The sequence below is a fragment of the Coenobita brevimanus genome, chromosome 78 (genome assembly GCF_032717465.1).
Source record: "Coenobita brevimanus isolate Jiangsu-jjx chromosome 78, ASM3271746v2, whole genome shotgun sequence".
NCBI classification, from domain to species: Eukaryota; Metazoa; Arthropoda; class Malacostraca; order Decapoda; family Coenobitidae; genus Coenobita; species Coenobita brevimanus.
The window spans coordinates 41,323,745-41,351,368 of record NC_137031.1 but is presented as its reverse complement, the minus strand read 5'-3'; positions in this window follow the sequence as shown (position 1 = coordinate 41,351,368).

Here is a 27,624-nt window from a genome sequence, read left to right as displayed (position 1 = left end):
ATGTGGACTAAATGATTATGCACTACGTGATGTGAATGGAATGTGCAGTGTGTGATGTGGACTAACTATGCCAGCCTTGATTGTGTGTGTGTGTGTGTGTGTGTGTGTGTGTGTGTGTGTGTGTGTGTGTGTGTGTGTGTGTTTATCAATCCAAGCTGCATCAGGAACCACACCTCTTGTCTTTCATAACACGGACCAGAGGGGGACTCCTGACAATACCGAATTTCGAACTACTAAATAAAAGAGGAAATTGATTTTTTTTTAGTAACTCTGTGTACCCTGTGACATACCCAGGTAAATGGAATCGTACGGCGTTAGTTGGAATAGAATGCGAGAGTTATTCCGACCGTGAGTGTTAATTTTCTGTCTGGGTTCCAAGGATAAGTTGATCTACACTGTATTATTGCAGACGAATGTTTAAAAACTTGTATCACAGTTAAGTTTTTGCATTAGTTGTTGTTACTTGGGTATTTTCATTGCATGTGTAGTAAAACATAAACGAATTAAGTTTGATATTTTCTGCCGGGCACCCAAGTAAAACTGTGACGTATATCTTGGAGAACTGGTCTAAATCCAAGATTCTTATGAACGAATCATTTAATCGTCATCAACATTTTACGGTGTTGTTCAAACTTGCATGAAGGTGCAAATATAGCGCTGTTATTTTTAGATGCATGCTTGAATGCCTCGACCGTGTGAATCCGTATGGCATCTTTCCTTGTTGGGAGCCGTAGAAGAATCGAAGTAATAGGCCTATACCATTTCGATCCATCAGTCGATAGTCAGTAGTCCTATCCTCTGCACCACATCTGATTGGCTGGCATGCACGACCCACCAGCCAATTATAACACGGCATGACCTTCCCTGGCACCTGTGAGGTACCCTCTGACCTGCTGATGTACTTATTTCGTCAGGGGTGTCCTTTCTCAAGGCTGATGGAGGAACGTGACGTAGCTCAGAGGTGCTCCTTTGTAACCAGCCATCATACCATATCCATATTTTTACCGCAGTGAAGAGGGATCCATCTCTCATCCCTGTCATGACGTGAGAATCTGGCTGACTCGTAACTTTGTATTCAGCTGAGTACATTTTTGTCCGTTAGGGGTTAATTCCATGTCTCTTCAAACGAAATAGGATGGGGGGTGTGGGCGTATACCAAGGATGGTTAAGTTTCAGAGGTTTGGACACAGTGTTTGAAACACTGGATGTTGTGAGATAACTAAATAAATAATTGAAATTAATGAATAAATAAATAAACGCATAAATTAATTAATAAATAACGAAAATGTTGAGGGAGGCTTTTCCAGGTCACCATTTGTCTTTCCCTGGTATGGCCTGTCACATAAATTGCGTTCTTCCATTACCTCGTACGGTCAGGGATACGTTAGCCTAATCAGGTGAATATTCCTGAGATGAGAGAGAGGCTTAGTATGTTTCTCTGTCCATAGATTATTCTCTTTGATATTATGCTTCAGGGAGGAAAGGGATGGACATGCCATAAGTGTGAAGTAGACATAATGGAATAGTATACGAACTTTCATCCGTGACTGTACATAAATAAAGAGTCCTAGGGCGTCATTAATAAGTTTGTGAGATATAATGGAATAGTATACGAACTTTTATCCCTGACTGTACATTAGTTAGAGTCTTTAGGGCGTCGTTAATACTTTCGTGGTCGTGAGTGGTAGTAGCGGGTCAGAGTCAACACAGGCCAAGGTCGTGTTTCTGGAGGAGTTGTTATGGGTTTGTACTTACGACCCTTGAGGCCTTAGGTTAGGTTTCCAGAGGCTGTATTCATAAACTTCCTTCAGCCTGTGTTGCGTATTCATAACCTTTCTTGAAACTTAAGTTGGTATACACAAACTTTCTTGACCCTGAGTTATAAGGTAGCTTGTCTGTGCATTTTTCTTCCCTCATACACCTGCCATATTCACAACCAAATATAAGTGACTATGAAAGTGAAAAATTAAGCCCACATAAAATGGATCTGGATTATTATAAGCAGGTATGAGGCCTTGTGTATAGAAATAGTTAGAACCTTTTATAGATACGACCATAAGGTACAGAACACGATCCATTTAGGGAGGAATATGGAGTAAAATAAAACACCCAAGGACATACCTGCTGCCTTAGTGTTCAGGGAAGGGGTTCACAAAAATTTGCTATCGATTTCTTGTAACTTCGATTTTTTTCCCCTTTTTAGGTACATAACAACAGGCAGGGTAAAATTAATATTCGTTCTCCTCCCATCTGCTGAAAACAGATATATATTACGGTAACTTTCCTTTGATAGCTATTGTTATATGTATTTTTTGTCTATACTATTATTATTATTATTATTATTATTATCATTATTATTATTATTATTGTTGTTGTTGTTGTTGTTATTATTCTCCGACAAGGAGATTTTGTTTTCACCCGTGTATGTTTGTCTGTTTGTGTATTAGCAGGATTACTCAAAAGATAAAAACAGAGATTTGGACCAAATTTGGTTGATAGATGTCCTAGGTCCCAGGGAACAATCGATTAACTTTTGAGACCGATCCAGATCGCTTTATTTATATATTATTTATTGCAGAAGGAAGAAGAAGCTTTAAGATTCCACACTTTCCTTCTCCATCCTGAAAAAAAAAAAAAAAAATCATACGACAGGGAATAGGTCATAGGCTTATTAGCGAATCCGAATATTGGTCACTTAGGGACGAACATAAACAGAACACCCAGTGACTTACGTGCTGGTCGAGTGTTCAGGCCGGTGAAAGTGGTCGCTCAGAGGCTGTTGCTGAACAAGAGTCCTTCTGTGTGTGTGTGTGTGTGTGTGTGTGTGTGTGTGTGTGTGTGTGTGTGTGTGTGTGTGTTAATGAGGTGTGTGTGTGTGTGTGTGTGTGTGTGTGTGTGTGTGTGTGTGTGTGTGTGTGTGTGTGTGTGTGTGTAAAGAGCGTCTCATTTACATATATATTGGGAAAACACTTTGAAATATTCGACCGTAACCTGAGCCCGGGGTAGCCTCTAGCCCCTTCAGTACGAGGTCTAACCATACCTGAATAAACTCGTAGTAAGAAGAAATTAAGAACATCATCGTGCTGAAGAGGTTAATGAAGATCGTGTAACCCCTTCACCACGAGGGGTCTGTCAAAGCTAATAATGTCAGGTCGAAACAGGACTAAAATAATCATAATTTGTGGTGTGTGGGTTATTTATTCATTTTTATTTATTTATTAGGAAGGGAAGGCATGTCAGAGCCTGGAATAAAACGGACAATGTTTCTCACGTCTTGAAGGGGTTAGTGGTGTGTGTTTAGCCCTTAGTGGTGGTGGTGGTGGTGGTGGTGGTGATGTTTGTTGTTGTTAGTGGTGGTGGTGATTTTATTTTTTTTCGGCTCATCAGAAATGTGAACTCAGTGGATTGCAGGCATAAGTTGGCCTTCTGCAGTCCACCATTCTCCTTTTGGGGGATGGGGAAGTAGTTGAAGAGGAAGGAAAGCCACACGTAATCAGCATTCAGTAGCCTTTAGGTAGCCAGAGCCAAACATTCAAGATTTCTCACTTCCTGTTGAGGGTTTTAGACATATTTTACCCATTAGATGTTGCTCAGTAAAGGAATACCCACCTCAAGATACGTGTATAGTTAGAGTACAAAGTAAAGGTGTCAGAATAAAAAGTTTAGATTTCTCACCTAAATTGGGTAGGTTAAGGAAATTTACCTTCCAAAGAGAAGCATGTGCATGCGCGCGCACTCACACACACACACACACACACACACACACACACACACACACACACACACACACACACACACACACACACACACACACACACACACACACACACACACACACACACACACACACACACACACACAGAATGCGAGAGAGAGAGAGAGTTGTAACCCGCCGGGAAATATGTGTACAGTGAGAGTGAAAACTAAAGATGCATATCGTATGAACTTCTGAAGGCAAAACCAGTTGCTTATAACCCTCTCCCAACCTCGGCCGTTCGTGGGGTTGACGAAGACTGGGGGGGGGGAGGGTTTAGAGGTGGTGGGGTGATTGTGGTAGTGTGGTGGTTATGGTAGGAGTTGTGGTATTTTGGGTGAATGGTAATGATGGAGGAGATATGGAGAATGGTTGGAGTGCTTGTAGTTTGGATGGTCGCGGTACTGGAGGTGGTTGGTAGGAGTTGTGGTGGTGCGGTGATTGTGGTACGTGTGGTGACGAGGCGGTGGTGGCTTGGGTAGGGATTATGGTTGCAGGTAGAGTTAAGGTTGTTGTAATCTTACGGTGGTTATGTAGGCGGAGTTACTGTTGTTGGAGATGCTAGCGATTGTGATAAGGGCTGGGGTGGTAGTCGTGTAGATGGTTGCTGGTGGTGGTTGTGGTGGTGATGGTGGCAGTTGTGTGGATGGTTGCTGTGCTGTTTGTGGTGATGATGGTGGTTAGAGCGATGGTACAAGTGGTAGAGGTAGGTGTGATTGTGGTAGTTGGGTGTTAGTAGTTTGGATGGTTGTGATGGATGGTTGGGGAGGGGGTTAACTGTGATTTAAGAAGCAGTGATTAACATGATATTTGCTTTCGTAGGAATGGTGGTTTATAGTAGTATTGGTAGTGAAGATATTGGTTGATGTCGTAGGAATGGTGATGGCTGTGGTAGTGTTTGGTAGGGGATGATGGAGTGGTTCGGAAACTGAAAGGGGTTTGTTCAGGGTGGAGTGGGGATTGGGTAAGGGTGGAGTTGGGGAGGCCTGGGTGAAAGGAGAAGTGGCTGGGTGGTCTGAGCTGAGGTGAAGGCACGAGGGAGGAAAAAAGGAAGAGAAAAACAAGAGTAGCTTATGAATAGATGATTCCAATGGATGGTAGTGAATAGTAGAAAAATAGGAAGATAAAGATACGAATAGCAGAAGGATGGATACGAGTGAGGGGAAAAATGGTAGAGAAAAACAGGAGTAGCTTATGGAAAGATGGTTCCGATGGATGGTATTGAGTTGTAGAAAAATAAGAAGGTAAAGATAAGAATAGCAGAAAGATGGATAGGGTAGGTGGGTAGAGGTGGATAGTAGTTTGGAGGGATGGGAAGAACATGAATGAATAGTAGTGGATAGTAGTAAAGTAAGAGTACAATATGGGGGATAGTTTTCGTCAGTAGTAATGCCTAGTAGGTTAGAGAAATGGAGTGGAGAACATGGAAGAAACAGATGAAGGAAGAGAGAGAGAGAGAGAGAGAGAAGCGGCCAAGACTGAAAAAGATGAAGAGTTAGATTGGATAGATAGTAATGAATAGGAGGCTGTAAGTAGGAAAAGGCTGAAAAAGATGAAGAGTTAGATTGGATAGATAGTAATGAATAGGAGGCTGTAAGTAGGAAAATACGAGAGACGGGTGAGGGGTTAAAGAGAAAGATACAGTTGTGACTGAATAATGAAGTAGGAAAATACAGAAGGAGACAGACGCTTGCACAATGAGATCGATTCTTGGAAAGAGAAAAAAATCCCATTGGTTGAAATATTCTGTAGTTGTTGCGTCAGTGAGAGAGAGAGAGAGAGAGAGAGAGAGAGAGAGAGAGAGAGAGATTTTGATATACTGATGACTTTCCTACCCTTGTCCTAGGCCCCTTTATTGCTTCCTGTCTTCCTTCGTTCTGCCGGAATTGTCTTTAGGAAATGTTGTTTTAGCATCTCTTTATGGCTTTGTGTGTGTGTGTGTGTGTGTGTGTGTGTGTGTGTGTGTGTGTGTGTGTGTATAAAATAAGTCCCAAGCTGTTGTCATGTGTTTGACATAATAGAGTGGAGTGGAGTGGCCAACCTATACATTTGTACCGTCTGACCTACGCATTTGTTCCGGCCTACCTACACATTTGTACCATCCGACCTACGCATTTGTACCGGCCGACCTACGCGTTTGTACCGGCGTCACAAATACCGGGTGTTATCGGCGTCCTTGCGTAGTATTTCCGAGTAAACATACCTTCCACGAACCTTGAGGCGCCAGCGGCAGGCCTTCCCTACCTTCCACTGCCTCTCCTTCACCCCCTGTCTCATCGGCCGCCTTCCCCCTCCTCCTCATCATCATCATCTCTATTTTGCCTCTTCTTCCTCTGTCTGGCTCTACTTTCTCTCCTCCCATTTTTGTTTACTGTCTCGTTCTCCTCTTTTCTTCCAATTCCTCCTTCCTCTGGCTAGCTTCTCTCCCTCTCGTTTCCCTTTCCCTTCCTCTCACAGTTTGTTACATCCTCTTCCCATTTTCTGGCCTCTGTTCTTTCTTTTGTGCCGCTGCCTCTCCTTACCCGCCTCCTCGCCCTCTCTTCCAGCTCCCAGCCTTCCTCTTCCCCTTTTCTTCTTCCCCTTGCTAACAGGTCTCACCTCTCCTCCTCCCCTTCCCTCCCCCTTCACTTCCAGTACCTCTTTCTACTTATTTTTTTTTTTCCTTCCTTACCTGCACTTTCTTTGCCTCACCTCTTTTCTCTTCTGCTTCCCTTTCTGTCTTTCCATTTCTTTCTCCATTCTTATTCTCCCCCTACCCTCCACAGTCTTCCTCTCCTCATCTTTCCATTCTTCTCTTCACTCTTCCACTTTTTCTCCCTCTCCTCTTTCCACCTCCCCTTCCCTCTCCCCTGCTTCACCTTCACATCCTTCCTCTGCCCTGCCCTACCTCTTGCATCACTTTTGGCATCCCTCACCTCACCTCACCTGGGCGTCGCCTAAAGCTCCTCCCCTCACCCCCACCCTGGCTGCTCTTGTACAATGCTTATATTTATATCCATCAGTTAGGCTTGAAATTTATTTTGTCATTCTTTTTCTGCCTTTTTTCGATCGGATTTTGCGCGCTGTTTGTGTGTGTGTGTGTGTGTGTGTGTGTATATATATATATATATATATATATATATATATATATATATATATATATATATATGCATGTATGTATGTATATGTGCGTGGTCGCGTGCGCGCGCGCGCGCCTACCGGCGGTGCTCGGTTCCATAACTTAGGCTTTGAGTCTGTGGTGAGGTATTTAATATCCTAGGTGTAGGTAGGTAATTTTTCTTTTTCGCCATTTTTGCGTGTGACTCGTGTTGAAAGTACACAACACATTGAAGAAGGAGAAGAGGAAGGAGGAGCAAAGGATGAGGGATTATTTTTCAAACTTTTTGCTGTCTTTAGCCTCGGGGTCTTGCGTTAAGACTTAAGAGTACAGTAGGTAAAAAATGGAGGAGCCAGACAAGAAATGAATGGGAAGAGGAAGAGAAGAAGGAGGAGGAGGAATTTGTGAATAAAAAAGCTAGAGGAAAACGGAAGCGATGAGCTCATGGATAAAGAAAAAGGGGGAAGGAAAGATATCAAAAGGGGGAAAAATGAAGGAGAAAACATAGACAAAAGAGAAAGAACAGCATGAGGATATAGTTAAAAAAAAATAGAGAAAGAGGAAGAGAAGGAAACAGGGAAAAAGCGAGAGAGGAAAAGAAACTCCACTTTCTGTCTTCGTTCACCCCACCCTCATTCCCCCACACATCTCTGTCTTCTGTCAGCCTCTCCTCCCTTTCCCCATCCCACTCACCCCCTCCCCATTCCTTATATTCGCTACCCACCCTAACACACTCCATAACACACCCCTTACCCTTACGTGCATCTCAGTCTCCTCTCACTACCCACACCCTACCCTACCCCTCACTCGTAGTCTCTCTCCTCTTCCTTCTGAGCTAACCACACACGTGTAAAATTCCTACCCATAACGCGTACTCCTCTCCACACCCCCGCACTCAGACCTCTCACTCTTACCCCTCACCCACACTCCCTCACTCACATACCCTAACACATCCCTTCACCCACCCCTTCAAGCATACCTCTCACACACTTTCTAACTCTTCTCTTTCTCTCACTCCCTCACCCATACCTCTTACCTTCATCCTTCCCCCTTGCTTGTAGTCTACCCACACGCACCCTCGTACTTCCCCACACCCCATACCCATACCCCTTCACCCCTTACCCACAACCCCTTCACCCCTTACCCACAACCCCTCACTCTAACCCCCACACCATTCCCTCTAACCCCCTTACCCTCAGCCTCTCTCCATCCTCCTAGCTTACCCACAGCGTCCACGTATGCCCACACCCCCTCACCCCCTCCTCACCTGGCCTTGAAGCTCCTAATCAACATTCCAACAGGTGAGCAGGTGAGACGGCGCAGCGCAGTACCCCCTCTCATTCATGATTCTCTCTCTCTCTCTCTCTCCCCACTTTCTATCTGTCTGTCTGTAATAATCCGCATCCTTACTATATAACCCTTCTGTTGATCTCGTCCTCCTCCTCCTCGTCCTCCTCCTCCTCCTCCTTCTCTTTTTTTTTTTTTTTTTCCCTTCAGCCTCCCCGGTGATACAAGGTCTGCCACCGTACTGGATTATGTCTCCCTTATTTCATGCCCCTGTGGTCATAACATGCGTGTTGGGAGGAGTGGCCGAGTGGATAGAGACGCTGTTTAGGCCAGTGAAGCAAATTATACCGCTGGAAATTGTGAGCGAGTTCTTTTATCATAGTCATCGTCGTCATCGTCAGCTTTGTCATCATCATCATCATCATCATCGTCGTGGTCGTCGTCGTGGTCTTCTTGATGATGAAGATGATGATGATCGATGACGATGATGATATTAGTACTCACGTAAATAGACCCATATAATAAGGGCTGCATCCAAAATAAGGAACAGGAAATTACGAAAGTTAGAGAACTATCAACACTGTTCGGTAAACATGATCATACATCCATTTTTCCATCATCAGATTTTAGATATTCATGGCTTTACCCCACAGGCAAGCGATCCACTCATAAATACGCCTTATAATTCCTGTAAGATTGAGACGATTCCACTTAACTCTTTGAATCAGGTGTCGTATTTTTTTCATGCTATCTTTTGACGATTATATTCACCTTAAGATATAGTTTTCGTCTGGGGAAATTAGATCTCACCCTTTTTATTTTATACATAACCTGTTCACTACAGGTGGTCTCCCCTAATCTGTATCAAATCGTATGTGTGGTAGTCAGAATTGAATTTAAAAAAGAAGCCCTCAGGTTGAAGGAGTTAAGATAAAGAGGAAGGTGGGTTAAGGTACAGGTGAGGGGAGTAGGACAGGTTAGGAGCTTAGGACAGGTGAGGGGCTAGGACAGGTGAGGGGCTAGGACAGGTGAGGGGGCAGGTGAAGGTATAGGTGAGGGTACAGGTGAGGAGTTGGGACAGGTGAGGAGCTATTTTTTTCATAGGATAGGTTAGGGGCAGGTGAAGGTATAAATGAAGGGCAAGGTCAGGTGAGGGTGCAGGTGAAGGTATAAGAGAGGTGCTAGGACAGGTGATGAAACTAGGACAGGTGAGGGGCTGGAGCAAGTAAGGGGCTAGGACAAGTGAAGTACTAGGGGCAGGTGAGGGTCTAGGACAGGTGAGGGGACAGATGAAGGTACAGGTGAGGTGCTAGGACAGGTGAGAGGCTAGGACAAGGAAGGGGACAGGTGGGGTGGTAGAGCGGGTGAAAGGGGAGGGAGTATGTGAGGAGGGTGTAGGGTGCTGGGACCACCTATGAGACACTAGGAGCGTGACCAAGCGAGGTTTGAATGGAGGCTGTGGGTGGGAGGGATGTTGTAGTCTTGTAGTGAACTCTGGCAACTGTCTAGCCTTGCCTCGGGACACTTAGCTTGCTCCCTACCCTAACCCCCTCTTCGTCTACCTATCTATCTATTTCTGTATTGGCGTCCTTTTGTCCCTTTTCCTTAATAGCTATCTCCTTTCCATATAGGGTCTTAAAAAGTACTGCTTCCTAACATTCAACATTCAATCTAAACTGCTCTCTCTCTCTCTCTCTCTCTCTCTCTCTCTCTCTCTCTCTCATCCCTTTCATCTGTTTGTTAGTTTCCTATATTCTGTTTTGTTTGTCCTTTTTTTCACTTTTTTTTTTTTTCCTTCTTAGTACCCTCTGCGGTTCATCTCCTTCCTTCTCCTCCCTTCCTTCGTCTCGTCCAACATCCTCCCTACATGCCCTTAAGCTCTCCCCTCCTCTCCCCTCCTCCTTCCCCTCTTGCTATGCCAGCCCTCCTACTCTCACTCCCTGCCTCTTTTCCTTCCATGAATATCCCTCCCCTCTCTCTCCGTTCCCTCAAGCTCTCTTCTGCTGTCTTCCGCCCTCCCACTTGCTACACCTGTTCTCTTTCCCTCTCACACTCCCCCTCCTCCTCCAGCTCTCCTCCCCCTTTCTCACCCCTCCAGTTCACACTTCCTTATCTCACTGCATCTTTTCCAGGTCTCCTTTTTTCTCCCTTCTTCCGTCCATGCCTTTCCGCTCCCCCTCCTTGCTGCAGATACCCGCCTATCCAGCTCTCATTCCTCCTGCCTCCCCACCCGTCCCCTCCTCGTGCAACCCCATCTCTCTCCTCCCTCCCTTCCTCCGCCCGTTGTTGGTAGCCCTCGTTGTTTGTCACTTCGTCAGCCTCCACCTTCCTGACTCACGACAACACCAGCTGAAAGTTTTTAATAGATTCACCTCAGTTGCCAGTGGTAGGGTCATAGTAAGTCGGAGAGAGAGAGAGAGAGAGAGAGAGAGAGAGAGAGAGAGAGAGAGAGAGAGAGAGAGAGTCTTGATCACTCTTTAAAACGCGTTCAGATCGACACTTATTTTGCCCTTTCTTTCATAGTTCTGCACCTGTGGATCACGGAGTATTCGTAAAGTTTGGGTTCGTCCATTCATCAACCCCTCTACTTCGTGGGACGTCCCTCAGTTGAATGAAAAAGTAACCCAGCGTTAACCAGAATGAATGACCTTAGATGATCCACCCTTATGTACAGCTTAATATCCTTCACTTCATCATTCATTGTTGTCACTTGTTTATTCTCGTTTAGTCTTGACATCAGTTTCTTTATCTTTCTTTCTTTTTTTTCACAGATGGCTATTTCTTGCCTCATTTGAAATATTTGTCACTGTTAGCTGGTTACCCTTTCAGTCCTGTGACGCATTATTTATTTATTTATTTATTTATTTTGCTACATCATAAGTTCATTCACTACATAGACATTCTCTCAGTTGGAATAAAATCGTCCAGTTGCAGGCGAATTTAATCCAAAGTACGTAGTTGTAGTGAAGGGGTTATTTGTTCGCCCGTACTCGTAAATGCTGGTTGAATTTTACCTTTTATTTATTTATTTATTTATTTTGATTTTAGTTGGCGTATTGCGTAAGGGAACGAACCGCCGTGAAAACAATAGGTTGGTCGTTAACGCAGCTGTGGTCTTCATTACGCATTGCAGTGTTCCCTTACGCACGCCCCCTCCCCCCCTCCCCACCGCCTCCTGCTGGTGATTCAATACACACACACACACACACACACACACACACACACACACACACCTCTCTCTCTCTCTCTCTCTCTCTCTCTCTCTCTCTCTCTCTCTCTCTCGTGACGTCTCATTTTCCCACCAGTCACGTACCAGACCCACATTCCAAGGACAATATGCCGAACAGTACCACACATATTTTACCTAGAATGTTTTATTTTTTATCTTTATTTTTTTTTTTTTATTCTGATGCACCCCTTTTATTTTATTCTTACTACCGCCAAATGATTGAAGTATATGGCTAGGTTTGGTTGGGTTAGGGTTATTGTAGGATAGGCTAGGTTGATGGTGTGATGAAGTGTTAAAGGTGTTAAGAGGTGATGGTGTGTTTGAGGAAGTGTACGAGTGCGTTTAGGTTAGGTTAGACTTGGTTTGGTTAGTGCAGTTTACGTTGGGTTGAAGTGTACCAGTGCGTTTAGGTTAGGCATGGTTTGGTTAGTGCAGGTTACGTTGGGTTAAGGGTAAATTGAACTGTAATAAATGGTTATGGGATGAATTTTGACTGTGGGGATTTATATTTTTTCCAACCCACGGACGATTTTATTATTACTTACCAGAGACCTCTTGTAGTGAAGGTATAATTGAATGCTGTATCCAACCTCTCCAGTTCGAAAAGTTGTTCCTAAACTGACTATACTCGTTATATATAGCAAGAGTATCATCAAAAGTATGTGTTGAAGGATTTGTGGCTAACCAAGACGCCAGCGAGAACGGAGGTATGCACATGTAGTCGTGGGCAGCACATGCTATAATACTCACAGGTCCAGGGTCAAATCCAACGGGAAAAAATGGCGGTGGCAGATTGGCCCAGAGATGGGCTGAAGGTGAAAAGGCAAAGGGTGTGGTGGTGGTGTGGGTGTGTGAGGTGGCAAAAAAATAAATAAATAAATAAATGAATACCGTGCTTGAGTACCGGTTATCGGTTGTATTACAGTCAAGGAGAATCACATTTAATTTTAAAACATTACATTTCATATCGTAGAAGTTCCTTGATAAAGTACTGAATTCAGTGAAAATCTGTCATTATTACGACTCGCTTAAAGGCCGCCTTCGGCGGCCTCCGCTTGATGTCAAAATGCCAGAAATTAGTCATAACTCGGAAACCGGTGGCCCGATTGAACTAAAAATTGTTTTATTCCTCAGGAAACATTTTAAAGGTAATTTGCCTTAACAAAAATTGCACTACGTTGCGCCGTTTTTGCTGTGTTACGTAATAAAGAAACCAACAAATATACCGAAATCGAATAATTATAATATAGGATAAGAATTTGTTTTGTTGTCTGGCAGTGTTTTGTATAATTGTGGACTGCAGATGTGTCACGGTAATTGAAATAACAGCAGTTGTATCCGAAAAGCTGGTAAAGTTGAGCATGCATACAGCATATGACCTCACCCCATCGGTGACGAGAATGATGATAATGATGATGATGATGATGATTGATGATGATGATGATTGATGATGATGATGATTGATGATGATGATGATTGATGATGATGATGATGATGATGATTGATGATGATGATGATTGATGATGATGATGATGATTGATGATGATGATGATGATGATGATTGATGATGATGATGATTGATGATGATGATGATGATGATGATGATGGAGGAGGAGGAGGATGGTGATGATGATGATGATGATGAGGGGGAGGAGGAGGAGGATGGTGATTATGATGATGATGATGAGGAGGAGGAGGAGGAAGAGAATGATGATAAAGAAGGTGATGATAATGATGATGAAGATAATGATGATGATGATTTTTTAGGCGAACTGTTTGATTTTTGCATAAATAGAGAAACAAGAGGTATAGTAGGCGAGAAGGAACCTAGGAATGTAACGGGCTTGAGTACACAGTTGCATTCCTTCACATCATCTGGGTCGTGCGCTTTCCAGATGCTGTGATGCTGGAGTGCCGTCTGGTCGGGCGGTGAGGGTGGTAGTTGAAGTTTTTGTTGGTGTGAGAAGAGGAAGACAATGCAGAGGGTTAGAGCCGTATAAGGGAAGAGATGGAAAACGAGAAAGGGCGAAGAGTATATACCAAGCAGGTGTAGCCTACCTGACTTTTCCTGATGTGCGTGTAGTTCGTCCACGTACTGTTAATTTACTGTGATAAGAGGAAAACAGTGTAATAGAGATGGAAGACAGTAAAGGGGCGTGAGTGTTTACCGATAAGAAGAAATTTTGAATGTTCAGAGTATTTTTTGATATTGTGAAAAGTGGGCAATGGAGGAAGTTAGAGTAGTACAGAGAAAAGGTCGAAAGCCAAGAATATTTACCGAACAGAAATGTAGTGTTCACAGGACAAAGAAGAGATGTAAGAATAAAAAAAAAGTAACAGTAGATCAAGCATATTAGGCATGATGATGGCCAAGGAGTAACCGAAAAACAGGAGAAAGCACAAAACGCTTAAGTAAAAGAATTGTTATTATAGGGTAATTAGGAACATTAGTTGGTCTACTGCACCTCATCTATTTTTCATATATCCATCACTGGCTAATATACCTACGCTAAAGGAGTCTTGGTATGTTTCTTTGTCCATAGATGATTCGTTTTTAGAGAGTGCGTCTGAAAGAAAAGTGACGGACATGACCCTAAGCGTGAATTAGACGCAGTGGAATGTAGGCGAACTTTTGTCCTTGTGTTTATCCTGGGAAAATGAGGCACCACACTACCATCCTCTCATCGTTCAGGCTGTTGTCAAACTTCTCAGCATCTCAGCCACATAGGCTTAACGATGTGGGTGAAACTTTACATTCAAGCTTTTTTTTTTTTTTTTAGTCACTCAGCTCAACAAGATCGTCAACTCGTAGCTGGACTATGATACTAGAGTTGTTCCAGCCATGAAAGGTCAGAAGTAGTCTCTGCGTTTACCATTGAACAGGGAAGGATATACATTAAAATTAACTAAACTCTACGTGTGAATATGAATGGAGTTACGTTGAGCGCGTGCGTATATTGGAAGGAAATACGTGGAGCTTGTGCGTAAAGAGGTGCATTCCTTCCCACGGCTTGGTCACCTGTCCTTGGTAACGCAGGTGACATAATTCCACCACACTTGCAATTACGTCCCGCTACCTGACCAGGCTCCTGTCCCTTCTCCCGTAGGTATGTTGGGCATTTTCGTGTGTGTCTCTGTCGGTTGTTTCTGTGTTTGTCTGTTGGTTATTTTGGTGACTGTTTGTTGGTTGTTTAGTGTCTAAGTTAATTTTGTCTGCCAGTTATTTCTCTCTCTCTCTCTCTCTCTCTCTCTCTCTCTCTCTCTCTCTCTCTCTCTCTCTCTCTCTCTCTCTCTCTCTCTCTCTCTGTTTTGGGGTCTTTTTTAGTTCCTGTCTGTGCATGGTCATTTTTGTGTCTGTCAGTCAGCTTGTGGCCTTCCTGTGTATAGCTCATTATGGTATATGTGTGTCTTTTGGTCATTTTTCTTGTATATCTCTGTAGCTATATTACCGTCTGTCTACCACCGATCGTTTTTGGTAACTCAGCTTTTTTTTTTTTTTGTCGGTCATTGGTTATTGTGATGCTTGCCTGTACACTATATAGGAATTTGGGGCAATGGGGTGTTTGGTAGAATTTTAACCACATGACATTGATGACTGATGATATAACTAATGTTCTTGTTGTTGTTTGCAGGTACGTAGTGTTTGGGACAGGTGATCAGAGCGACGTCGTGTGAGTATCTTTTTTTTATTTTGGAGGTCAGGGTTTCTTTCTTAACCCTATTTATTTATTTATTTATTTTTATTTGTTTTTGCTACTACGAGACGATTTTGTTCTGCCTAGGAGGAGCTTTTTGACCAGGAGGGGTTAGAAAAATCCCTTGTACATCCGTGAATACATTCGTCTGAAGGTAGCATCAGTAAATCACGAAACGACGTAATCGTATTGAAGGAGTCAAGGTTAGGTTAGGTTAGGACAGGTATGCAGTAAGGAGGGTGTAAATAGTAGTCAGGATGGTGTTATTAAAGCTGTGAGTCAGAGAGAGAGAAGGAGAGAGAGAGAGAGAGAGAGGGGGGGGGGGAGAGGGGGGAGTACCTGTGTTAGACAACGAGAAAAAGAGTGAGGAAAAAACAAGAGTATATTATCTTATTCCCAGGGTCACCAGTGTCCTCGCGTTCCATACTGTACTGTGATGTGGGGGAGAGAGAAGGGGGCATGGGAAGGGGCAAGGAGGGATAGAGGGGGTAGAAAAGGAGCGGGGAGAGGGGGACAAGAAAGTTCGTTCCATACTGTACTGTGACGGTGGGGAAAGGGGGGACTTGGGGGCAGAGGGATTGGGGGTGTAGTGGGAAGGAGGAATACGTGGGGCGCCGAAAAATGGTCGTGTGTGGGGGCAGAGAGAGGGGACGTGGGACCAGAGAGAGGGGGGCATGGGGAGAGGGGGTAGAGAGAAGTGAGTGTAGATTAAAGAGAGGAACGTGGGATACAGAAAGGGGGTGTAGAGATTAGAGGGGGCAGAGAGAAGGTGTGGGAGATGGAGGGGGTCAGGTGTGGTTGCAGGAAGAAGGGGTGGCTGTGGGAACAGAGAGTGAGGGCGTGGGGGCAGAATAGATGCGGCGTGGAAGGCGCAGAGAGGGCGTGGAGGCAGAGAGGGGGCGTGGAGGGCAGAGAATGAAGGACGTGGGGGCAAAGAGGAGGTGGTGTGGGCGGTAGATAGCGGTCGTAGGGGACAGAAAATGTGGCGTGGGGGACAGAGAGGGGTGTTCGGGTCAAAGAGGGAGTGTGTGGGTCAGAGAGAGGGGGGATGAGGAAAGCAAAGACCAGGGCGTGTGGAAGCAGAGAGGGAGTGTAGGAATCAGAGATATGGGGTGTGGGGAGCAGAGAGGAGGCGCATAGGATTCAGAGACGGGGGTTTGGGGCGTGGGGGAGCAAAGGCGGGGGTTGTGGGAGCAGTAAGGGGAGTGTGGGGGAGCAGAGAGAGGGGGCAGGTGGAGCGTTACGTGTTGGAGGAGCCTAGTGGAGCAACAGGTTTTTACGCTGTGCCCGACGGTCTTGTGTGAGGGTTTCAAGGTTACGGGGGATTGGTGGGATTAGTAGGAGATGATTAGGTGATTGGTAGGATTAGTGGGGCATGGGTAGGTGGGTGGATTTTGAAGGATTGGTGTACTTGGACCTACATTATTATTATTTTTTATTCGTTTGTTTTTCCTTCCTCCGTTCCGTTATTTAAAAAAAAATGGTAGGAAAAGGAAATAGGAGGATTGGAGAAGGATTAATATGGATGGCTAGGGGATTGGGGGACTGGAAGGGGATTGGTATACTTGGCACTTGATTGATAGGAAGAGAAATAGGATGATTTAGAAGGATTTAGGGGATTTTAGGAAAATTAGTTTAATTTGACGCCGATGATTATTAGGAGGAAATGGGATTTGGAAGATTTAAAATGGATTGGGAGGGATTGGCATGAATAAAGAATGACAAGTTTGATGGGAGAAGGATTGGAAGATTATGGAGGGGGATTGGTAGGTGGGAGAGGGATTGGTAGGATGGGAAGGAGATTGGTAGGATGGGAAGGAGATTGGTAGGATGGAAGGATGATTGGTAGGGTGGTAGGGGGGTATTGGTATGTGGTAAGGGGATTGGTAGAACGAAATGGGCTTTGAAAAAGGTAATTAGTAAGGACAGAGTTCATGTAACAGAAATTAAGGCAAGACTGGAAATTATCAGATGTAAGAGGGGAACGGAAAAAAAAAAAAGACAGATTGGTGAGGAGAGAGAGAGAGAGAGAGAGATTCACCCTTTCATTTACACAAGTTTTTCAGCCACATAATTTTGAGAGCACTGTCTTTAAACTGGAAATTCCTAACCCTGTCTCCCTTCACCCTGCTGCCCCCTTCCCCGCTCTCCCTCACCCCTCATCCCCTACCGCGCCTCGCTCTCCCTCACCCTTCCTTCCTTACCCTGCCACCCTCCCTTATCCACTGCCTTTTACCCTGTCATCCTCTACCTTATTTATGATTTTCACACTGGAGTCGAGGTAATGCTGGATTTGCTTGGTTTCTTTATTTCCTCCAAACACTTTTTAATTTAGTGCCTTTCCTTCATTTCTTCATCAGTTCATGTCAGACGTGTTGTGCTTGTTGTTTGGACAAATATCCGCAAGATTTCCCTTTCTCATTTTTTTTCAGGCAATTAGAAGGGTTTTACGTGGTCAGAGGTCACACACACACACACACACACACACACACACACACACACACACACACACACACACACACACACACACACACACACACACACACACACACACACACACACACACACACCTCATTCTCCCTCACCCTTCCCCATCACACTCCTCTCCCCCCCCTCACCCTAGCACGCAACCCACAACAGGTCTTCTTGCAACACACATTCCTAAAAGAGGGGGAGGGGGGGAATGAGGTAGGTGATGCTGAAGTCTGGAGAGAGAGAGAGAGAGAGAGAGAGAGAGAGAGAGTTGGAAGAGGGAAAGGCACCGTACAATAGGATGGAGAACAGAGAGGAAAAGAGAAAAATAGGATGCAAGGGATGGAAAGAGGATTATTGTTGTGGTTTAGGTTCACGTGGCTGTGATCCCGATGGACTGTAGGCTGAAGTTGTCCTTATCCTTCAATCCATTCTCCTTTCGGGGGATAGGGGGGGAGTTGAGGGACACTTCTGTAACCGGGCAGGGGAGCCGTCCTGTTATATCTATGTCACCGCGTGAAGTCGTCCCTCTCCGACACTTCGGAGGAAGATGAGAGAGACGTTGACTTAGAAGGAAGGTAAGACACAAGAGAAGCAAGAGGAGAGGTGGGGGAAGGAATAAAGAGAAGAGAGGGAAAGATGAGAGAGGGAGAGAAAAAAAAGTGGTACAGAGGAGGGGCGAGAGAAGTGGAAGGAGTAAAGAGAAGAGAGGGAAAGATGAGACAGGGAGAGAAGAAAGAAAACAAATGAAATAATGGGTAGGCAAGAGATGGAAAAGTGAGAGGGGAAAGAAGTAGATAAAAAAAGGGGAGGTGGAGAAGAGGGAGGGGAAATACTAGAAGGCATTTGGAGAAGGGAAAAAAAATTATAACTCGTTCAGTGCTGTAATTTTGTTCGATTAATGCCAGACGATTTTGTTCAGCTGAGAGAGGTCATTGCACTCTGGCAGGAAAAGGTCATTTCGTTGCTGTGGTTACACTAACTCGGTTATTATTGTTTATTATTATTATTATTATTATTATTGTTGTTGTTGTTGTTGTATTACAAGACAGCCTTATTCATGGAAGCGCAATCACACCAAATTTCCAGTACACAGAATTAGAGAAAGAGTGAAATTTAAAGTTGTCGCTCTTTGAAGACCAGCACTGTTTACCATTTTACTCATATGAAAAAGAATGAAAATTAAAGTACAATAGTTAAAAATTGTCAAGGAAAACCAGATTAAAAGTATTCAGTTTTGATCAACACAGGACGATTTTATTGGAGAAAGAATGAAAGTTAAAATAGTCTCCCAAATTAGACCAGCAGTGTTTCCGGAAAAGCACGATTAGACAGGTAGAACTAGATTGGGTGGACAGGTGAGAGGGAAGGAAGGGGGTGGTGAGACAGGTAGAAGGGGAGAGAGGGGTGCAGTGTTTTATTATTATTATTACTATTATTATTATTATTATTATTCATACCCACTCTGCTTCCCCTGTGTATCGTTCCTAGTATTCCTGCTTTTGTATAGTTCTTAATCATCTGTTCTCATTCCTACCAATCCTCCCCTTCCAGTCTCGCCGTTTTACCAATCCTGTCGTTCCCACCAATCTTGCCGTTCCCTCCAATGTTTCCGTTCCTGCCATCCTACACGTACGTTCAGTCGGCGTAGGGTACCAGCAGAGGGTCCTAAAAAAATGAGATCGACAAAGGTCAGAGCATATGCAACAGTTACTTCCACACCACACCACACCACACCACTCCACTCCACTCCACTCCACTCCACTCCACTCCACTCCATACAGTATTCACTGTTTTTATCACCTCGCAGTAGACCCGTTTCTCAAGTTTTGAGCACTGTGTGTGTGTGTGTGTGTGTGTGTGTGTGTGTGTGTGTGTGTGTGTGTGTGTGTGTGTGTGTGTGTTTTGCTTAGCCTCTCCAGTACTGCGTGCTGTAACACTTTTTTTTTTCCTCTACCAATAAGTGATTATGTTCAGCTTAGGAGAGATATCTGGTAAGGCAGGGGTTAAGGCGGATTATTTCCCACCCCTTTTCTGCGAGTGGTCTTCCCTGCGCTGCATAAAATCGTCTGGGGATTGAGTATTTATAAAAGATTGCGTTGTGTAGGAGGTTTTTATCACCCCACTTGACCCATCACCCACTCTCCCCAAACCTCCCCCCGTTTAACACCCCACACATCCCCCAACCCCCCTAATAACCCCAACCCCAACACCACGCAATCTGTTCACCCCGTACCCCACCCAAACCCTCCAAACCCAACTCTCCACCAGCCTCAACACCACGCAATCCATCGCTCCCCTACCCCACCCAAGCCCTCCTAACCCAAACCCTCCACCAAACCTCAAATCTTTTCTTGAACCCCTCTCACCTAGCCACCACTCTCATCTAACCAGCCCTCAATCAACAGATCCCCTCCCCCACCTCCCCCCACCGGTACTTCTGCCCCACCTCCCCCCACCGGTACTTCTGCCCCCCACCCACCCCCTCCCCCTTCCCTTTCTGGTCTGGATTTGATCGTGGCAGCGGCGGGTGTGGTCAGAAAATGTCAGAGCGAGTAACCTTCCCTGTGGCTGTGGTGCCGGTTCGGTGGTATGATGTGATGTGGTGTGGTGTGGCTGTGGTGTTTTGGGGTGTGGTGGTGTGACTATTAGTAGAGTGGTTGTAATGGTAGTGATGGCGATTGTGGTACCTGTGATGGTTGTGGTGATGGTGGTGGTTGTGGCGTTTTAAGACATGGCTGAGTCGTGCTGATGGTTGTGGTTGTGGTGGCATGGGAGATGGTTGGGTGCCGTAGTGGTTGTGATTCTAGTGGTATTGAGATCCTGATATGGTTGTGGTGGTTGGTGGTGATGGTTGCGAATGTGTTGGTGGTGTGTTGTGGTGATGGTAGTGTTGTTTTGGTGGTGTGTTGTGGTTATGGTAGCGTAGTTGTGGTGGTGTGTTGTGGTTATGGTAGTGTAGTTGTGGTGGTACTGGTGATTTTGACGATTGTGACCGGCTAAGTGGCAGAATAAATTGACGTGTTTTTTTTATTCATTTTTAGCATATATCGCTAATGGGGTCAGTTGTCAAAAAGTAGCCAGGTAGATTATCACTCACCGTTTTAGAAATCCAGAACTCTGCTTAACTCTACACACACCTCCTTGAATTTCCCGTTAACTTCCCTGTGGTTTTCATCAGCTGTTTTCGTTCTGCCGTTAGCTCATCAGGATTCACTACCATGTCTTAATTTGCGATCATTTCTTGAACTTCCTCACCCCGTCCTTGCTGTAGGTAGGAAAAGAGGTCGGGATGATGATGATGATGATGATGAAAGCACAGCCAGAGACAAAAGGTGGAAAAGAGGATCACCCATGAGCTGAGAAATATGCCGTGCCTCTCTCAGGTTGGGAATATTACCCAGCAGAGGAAAGTAAGAAGCAGAAGAGGTGAAAGATTTAACACTCCATGCCTCTCTCAGCTTAGGAATGTTAGCCTGCAGAGGAAAATGAGAATAGATGAATACCAAGCCTTTCTCAGTTCAGGAATATTTCCCAACTGAGGAAAGTGAGACGCATATAGGAGGTGGAATATTAACTTACCCACCTTCTCTCACGTTAGGAATATTAGACAGCAGAGGAAAGTAAGAATAGGAGTAAATTATTAGAGGAACTTCTGTCAGGAACATTGGCCAGCAGAGGAAAGCGAGAAGCAGAGGAGGTGAAATAGTAACATAACCAAACCTCTCTCAGCATAAGAATATTTGCCAGCAGAGGAAAGGTAGAAGCTGAAAAGACCTCTCTCATCTTAGGAGATTTAGCCAGGAGGGGAAGTTGAGAAGCAGATGAGGTAAAGTAGTAGAAGAACTCGTATTACGAATATTTGCCAGCAGAGAAAAGTTAGAAGCAAACCATTTGTCTACCTTTTGTCCCCGAGTGAACGTACGTCCCTGAGTGTACGTACCATCGGGGGTCCATAATTTAACGCCAGTTGCTCTCACTTAGGTACGTGTGTTAAGATGGCCAGATTTATTCCTGTCCTCTGGTACGCATTCCTCGGTCAGCTAGAAAAACCACGGACCCAACCTGACCTGGATCCTTATTTACAGACTCTCTTGGGCGTAAAATGTATGTATGGCTGCCTGTTTTGTTTTGCAGTCGTCACTTACACAGCTGACAGAGACTTCGCAACCAGGCTAAAGTGGATATTGAAGTGAAATGGTGCGAGAATCAGAGCTGTTACTGGTGATAATAACTGCTGTGTAGGCTTCTTGATTTTGGGTGCTGGGTAAGAGTCTTGATAAATGTGATTTTTGATGCTTACGTAAGGAGTAGTTGAAGGTAGACGGAGCGAACTGATACAATTATTCCACCGTCTGGCCGCCCCTTTTCCTGCCACCCATAAAAAAAAGGTAGTCATAGGGGTGAGGAGGAGAGAAGTGCGGTTAGAAGGCAAAGACGGTGAAACAAATTATACTTCTTTTATTCAAACTTGGCCCAAAGTAACTATCTCCCTGTCTTCAGTACTGAGTTGCAGTAAGAAATTAACACTAGAATATGACCTCAGTTACAACGAAGTGCAATGCAACGCATAGAGGGCGGTAGCATTGTCTGCTGTCACAAAGCTACGTGAAGTAAGCTGCTCAAGGACGGAAATTTCGGCCAAGTTAGAGTAAAAAGAGTACAGTAGGTAGTAGTGTGATGTAGATTAGGAGAGTAGGGACAGAGAAAGGCATAGTTGTTGTTGTGGAAAATTGTGGTAGAAACTGTTGTATGGTGTGGATTAGTAGGCAGAATAAATGGTGGTAATAGTCAGTTTTGTTGGGTAAGTTAGTAGGGTAGGACAAGTGTAAGCAGATAGTGAAACAGAATATTATGCTTATAGACAGAAGTATGATTTAAATTAGGTGGAGGGTAGGACAGTACAAGGCAAAGATGGAGAGACGGAAGAAAGTGACAGTAGATCGTGGTGTAAGTTGTTGGGGGGGAGGGGCAGGAGGAAGTTATGCAGGATAGGATAGATTGTGAAGGTTAGGAGGAAGGTAGGTTAGATAAAAGACACAAACGATGAAATAGTAGACAGTGGTAGTAGACAGTAGTATGGTGTAGGGTTTGTCATGACGTTATTCCAGACACTCCACAAACTAAGTGACTGGCAGAGGACTCGGGGTTTGTATTAGAGTGGCTTTGTAGATTTTGCAATACCACTTTCTTCGCGATTTATGCAGCAGATTGCACTTCAGTATTCTCAATTATGTCTTAGTGTGGACTCAGTATATATGTTTCACTGAAGTGTCAGAGGATGTCGGGGTGTGATGTACAGAATAAATCGCTGAAGAAGGGGTGTTACCAATTCCCCAAAGAAATTCGAACTTACAACAGAGCATTCGTCACTCATGAGGCCAGTACCAAACCGACCGAGGCACCGAGTCGCCCTCCCTGCGACCCCCCTCAGTGCCTCTCCATCATGCACCCTTCCACTCCCCTCCATCTCCAATCTAGCCGCTCCACTCCGTCGTCCAGGCCTTCAGGATCTCTCTCTCTCTCTCTCTCTCTCTCTCTCTCAATCGATCTGTCCCATCCATTGTGTCCCATTTCACCCTATGCCTCCGTTCATTCCATACAGGTACTTTCTTCCTCATTTTTCTCTTCCACAAAATTTCCCCTCCATATCTCCACATTTTTTCGCACCATTCAGCCTTTCCTTTGCTATGCCATTTCATCTGTCCCCTGTCCTTGTTTTATTTCATTCCTCTGTCCTCTTCGCAGCATCCTATCTCAGCCTCTCCCTCTCCCCTTTCTCTCGAAGTTAAAGACGCAGAGTGTTTATGTAAGATGGTAAGACGAAGCCACGATGAATCTCTCTCTCTCTCTCTCTCTCTCTCTCTCTCTCTCTCTGTGTGTGTGTGTGTGTGTGTGTGTGTGTGTGTGTGTGTGTGTGTGTGTGTGTGTTTTGACACGTGGTTAATTGCAGTTCGAGTAGAGGTTATAAATACACTGACCCTCTACGTAACATGACCCTTACCTGTTTATATGAGTCACCAAATTATCTGCTTGGTTTATTTATTATATTTTATACCCCTACATTGAAAGTTTAATTTGCCCATGGAAGCTCTAGACGACTTTTTATTTTCATTATTATGTATTTCATGATGTCTACAAGTATACCCTTTTCACTTTAACTTGTCTTGAAATGGACACCTCGCCGTCTTGAATACTTACCTTTAACGAGAGATTAGCGCTGAAATATGAGGCTAGTCACAAAGAAGTGTTACGAAAAAGTAGAGTCGTGTAGTATTATCGTATTCTACCACTGAGATACGTAACATAAGCTGAAACCGGACGAAGATGTGGGCCAGGTTAAGGCGAAAGAATTATTGTAGAGATTGGGTTAAAGACTAAATACTTCGAGCTCTATTCTCTCTCTCTCTCTCTCTCTCTCTCTCTCTCTCTCTCTCTCTCTCTCGTTAACGCATCAGAACTAACAGGAAGAAGATAAGAGTACGTTATATTAGAATAGAAATAACGCATCTTGGTATGGTAGTTTCATGTACAGTATATGCTTATGTTATTTGCATTAAAAAGTGGACAGTGTAATTTTTGTAGCATAATTAAATCTGATGGATTGGCATTATAATTTTACGGGGTGGTTAAGTGATGTGTACTGCGTGGAGTGGCGGAGGGGAGTGGAGGGAGTGGCGGAGGGGAGTGGAGGGAGAGGTGGAGCGTTGCAATAGACAGAGAGGCGTGGAGGCGTTTTTGTGGTGGCCACCTGGAAAGAAGAAGTTGGGTATTAGGTAACTTGTAATAGATATATAGGTAGATGGGATGGACCGGGCAACACACACACACACACACACACACACACACACACACACACACACACACACACACACACACACACACACACACACACACACACACACACACACACACACACACACACACACACACACACACACACACACACACACACACACACACACACACACACACACACACACACACACACACACACACACACACACACACACACACACACACACACACACACACACACACACACACACACACACACACACACACACACACACACACACACACACACACACACACACACACGTATATACTGGCATATAAATAGGAGATACATACATAGATAGATCGTACATGCAGGTATTCAGAGACAGTATAGATAATGGCAATGCTGAGAGATGGACCCTTTCTCCTGCTTATACAAGTCATCATTTTCCTATGTTGGAATTTTAAGCTTTCACTGAGACACGCAAATCAGCTGCCAGAGTTTTGACACAAGAATCTTTGGCATTTCCTGAGCCCGTCTTCCCTTAGGTGGCCTCGCCCAGCACTTCGTTAGAGAGAGAGAGAGAGGGAGAGAGAGAGTCATTATCTTACATTATGATACTGAACTTTATAGATCTAGTGTTCGCTCATATCTGTTCCTTTCAGGTTCATCTCTCTCTCTCCATTTATTCTTGTCATTTTACTCCATTCGATTTGACCTCTTAGAATTTGCTAACCTGTTTGCTTCCTGTTCGCTCATATCTGTTCCTTTCAGGTTTCTCTCTCTCTCTCTCTCTCTCTCTCTCTCTCTCTCTCTCTCTCTCTCTCTCTCTCTCTCTCTCTCTATTTACTCTTGTTATTTTACTCCATTCGATTTGACCCTACAGAATTTGCTAACCTGTTTGCTTCCTGTCCATTTACCTCTCTCCTACATTCCTTTCCACCTGTTCTCTCCTTTTATCTACCTTTCCTTCCGTTCCATTGCACATTTTTCTATCCATTTCATGCTTCTCTTCCTTCCTAAAACCTACTTTTCCCGATTTTTATTATCACTTGTTTACTTTCCCTCATCTCTTCCTTCCTCGTCTCCACCTCCCTTTCCTTTCTGTTTACCTTTTTCCTCCTCCCCCTCCTCCTCCTCCTCCTCCATGGCTTTCTCTCAGTTACCCGTCCTGCCTCATTTCTCTCCTTTCCATTGCACCCTACATTATGTTCCATCACTTCTCCATTACTAATAGAGGTCTCCATAGGCTGAAATAATAATCTTGTGGCTTTCGCATGAACAGTAAGTCGTAAACAAAATATCATCACTCAGTAAAGGGTAAGGCTGTTGTTTTGTTGCGTGAACTTCATTTAGTAAGTACCGCGGGTTTGATATCGACTGGGTACTTTTTCTGTGTTGACCTTTCAGTGCCATTATTATATTTATTTATGCCACAGACTTCCTTTTTGTATGGTTAATGTCGGCGTTCGTGATGTCTGGTTTAAGGGTGATGTGAGAGCTATTATTGTCTCTTACGGATGCTGGGAGGTGCTCTCTCTCTCTCTCTCTCTCTCTCTCTCTCTCTCTCTCTCTTATTAGCAACTTTTCTTTTTCAGTCTATCCATCTGTTCATCTCTTCCCTTCCCAATTCTTCCTGTTTGTTTACCTAGTGTACCGTATTCCTAACTTCCTTTTATTTTTCAGCTCTCTTATCTTTCTTTAATTTTCAACCCCACCTGTCCATCTCTACCTCCCCCTCTATTACCTGTGTGCCAACTGATTTACTCCCACCTGTCCAGCTATGACGTCACGGGATCCAGTTTTTGTTGCCCACCATCTTAATGACGTCACACCCTGTCTCACACTCACTTGGAGAGAGAGAGAGAGAGAGTGTGTGTGTGTGTGTGTGTGTGTGTGTGTGTGTGTGTGTGTGTGTGTGTGTGTGTGTGTGTGTGTGTGTGTGTTTTTACCTCACTTTTCACTTACTTCAGGCACTAAACAAGTTCCCTATAATTACCCCATTCTTATCAGCTTATCTAGGCTTGGCTCTTTATTTTTCTCTTATACGGGGTGATCAGAAAGTCCCTGTACACCTTCACATTGCTGAATAGAATGTGATTTACTTTACACTTAGGTATAATAATTAAATAACAGCATTGGATATAAAGTTAAATTTATGTTGTGCTTTTGTTATAAATAATATAGTTATGTTTTGAGGTGAGATAGATTTAGGTTCATATTATTTTTTGTATTTCACTTACTATACCTTGCATTTTAAGGGCGCAGGGACTTTTTGGTTACCCTGTATATTATCTATGTAGCATCTTTTAATATTAACCCCCTCATGGTCTCGTGGTCGGTTATATTTCATCCCAGAGAGAGAGAGAGAGAGAGAGAGAGAGAGAGAGAGAGGTGAACAAATCCCCATGATGTCATTTTCATACTCATACACCTTTGTCTTACATACTTTAACTTCCTCTACCCCTGATGTCCTCCCCTTGTGATCCCCTCACTCTCTCTCTCTCTCTCTCTCTCTCTCACACACACACACACACACACACACACACACACACACACACACACACACACACACACACACACACACACACACACACACACACACACACACACACACACACACACACACACACACACACACACACACACACACACACACACACACACACACACACACACACACACACACACACACACACACACCTATTGACCGTGACCGCGCCCACCCTCTTCCTTAATAAATACAACTCCGGAGTACCTTGAGCTGGTATATGCACCTGGGCCGATATTTACAAAGACTCTTAAACCATCCACTCGTATGATGTATTTATGTACTTTATAATTGCCACTTACAGGCCTGGGAGATTTTTGGAACTGGAGGGGATTGATAGTCTCTCTCTCTCTCTCTCTCTCTCTCTCTCTCTCTCTCTCTCTCTCTCTTGTGGTATTGGCGTGAGTAAAATAACAAGTACATTATCGATATTAAGATGTCACCATTTAGACGTCACTGCCTCACTCTATGATTAATACAGTCGTCCGCATTTAGCTAGGTTACAGAACAAGAACATTATATATTTATTTGTTTTATTTTTATAGCACCAAGAGTACGTATTTGTTTAGCTGCCTCTTAGTACCTCCAGACGCTTTCAGACAACATCAACACTCCAGATACTTATTCTTCTTCTGGCATTGGTGGGAAGAGAGTAATTATTTTGTAGAGGATCCATTGCAAGAAGTGGAAATGTTGGTTGAGAGAGACACAGGTTAGCGTCTGAATTGTGTATTTTCTTTACCGTTTAGGGCTACATT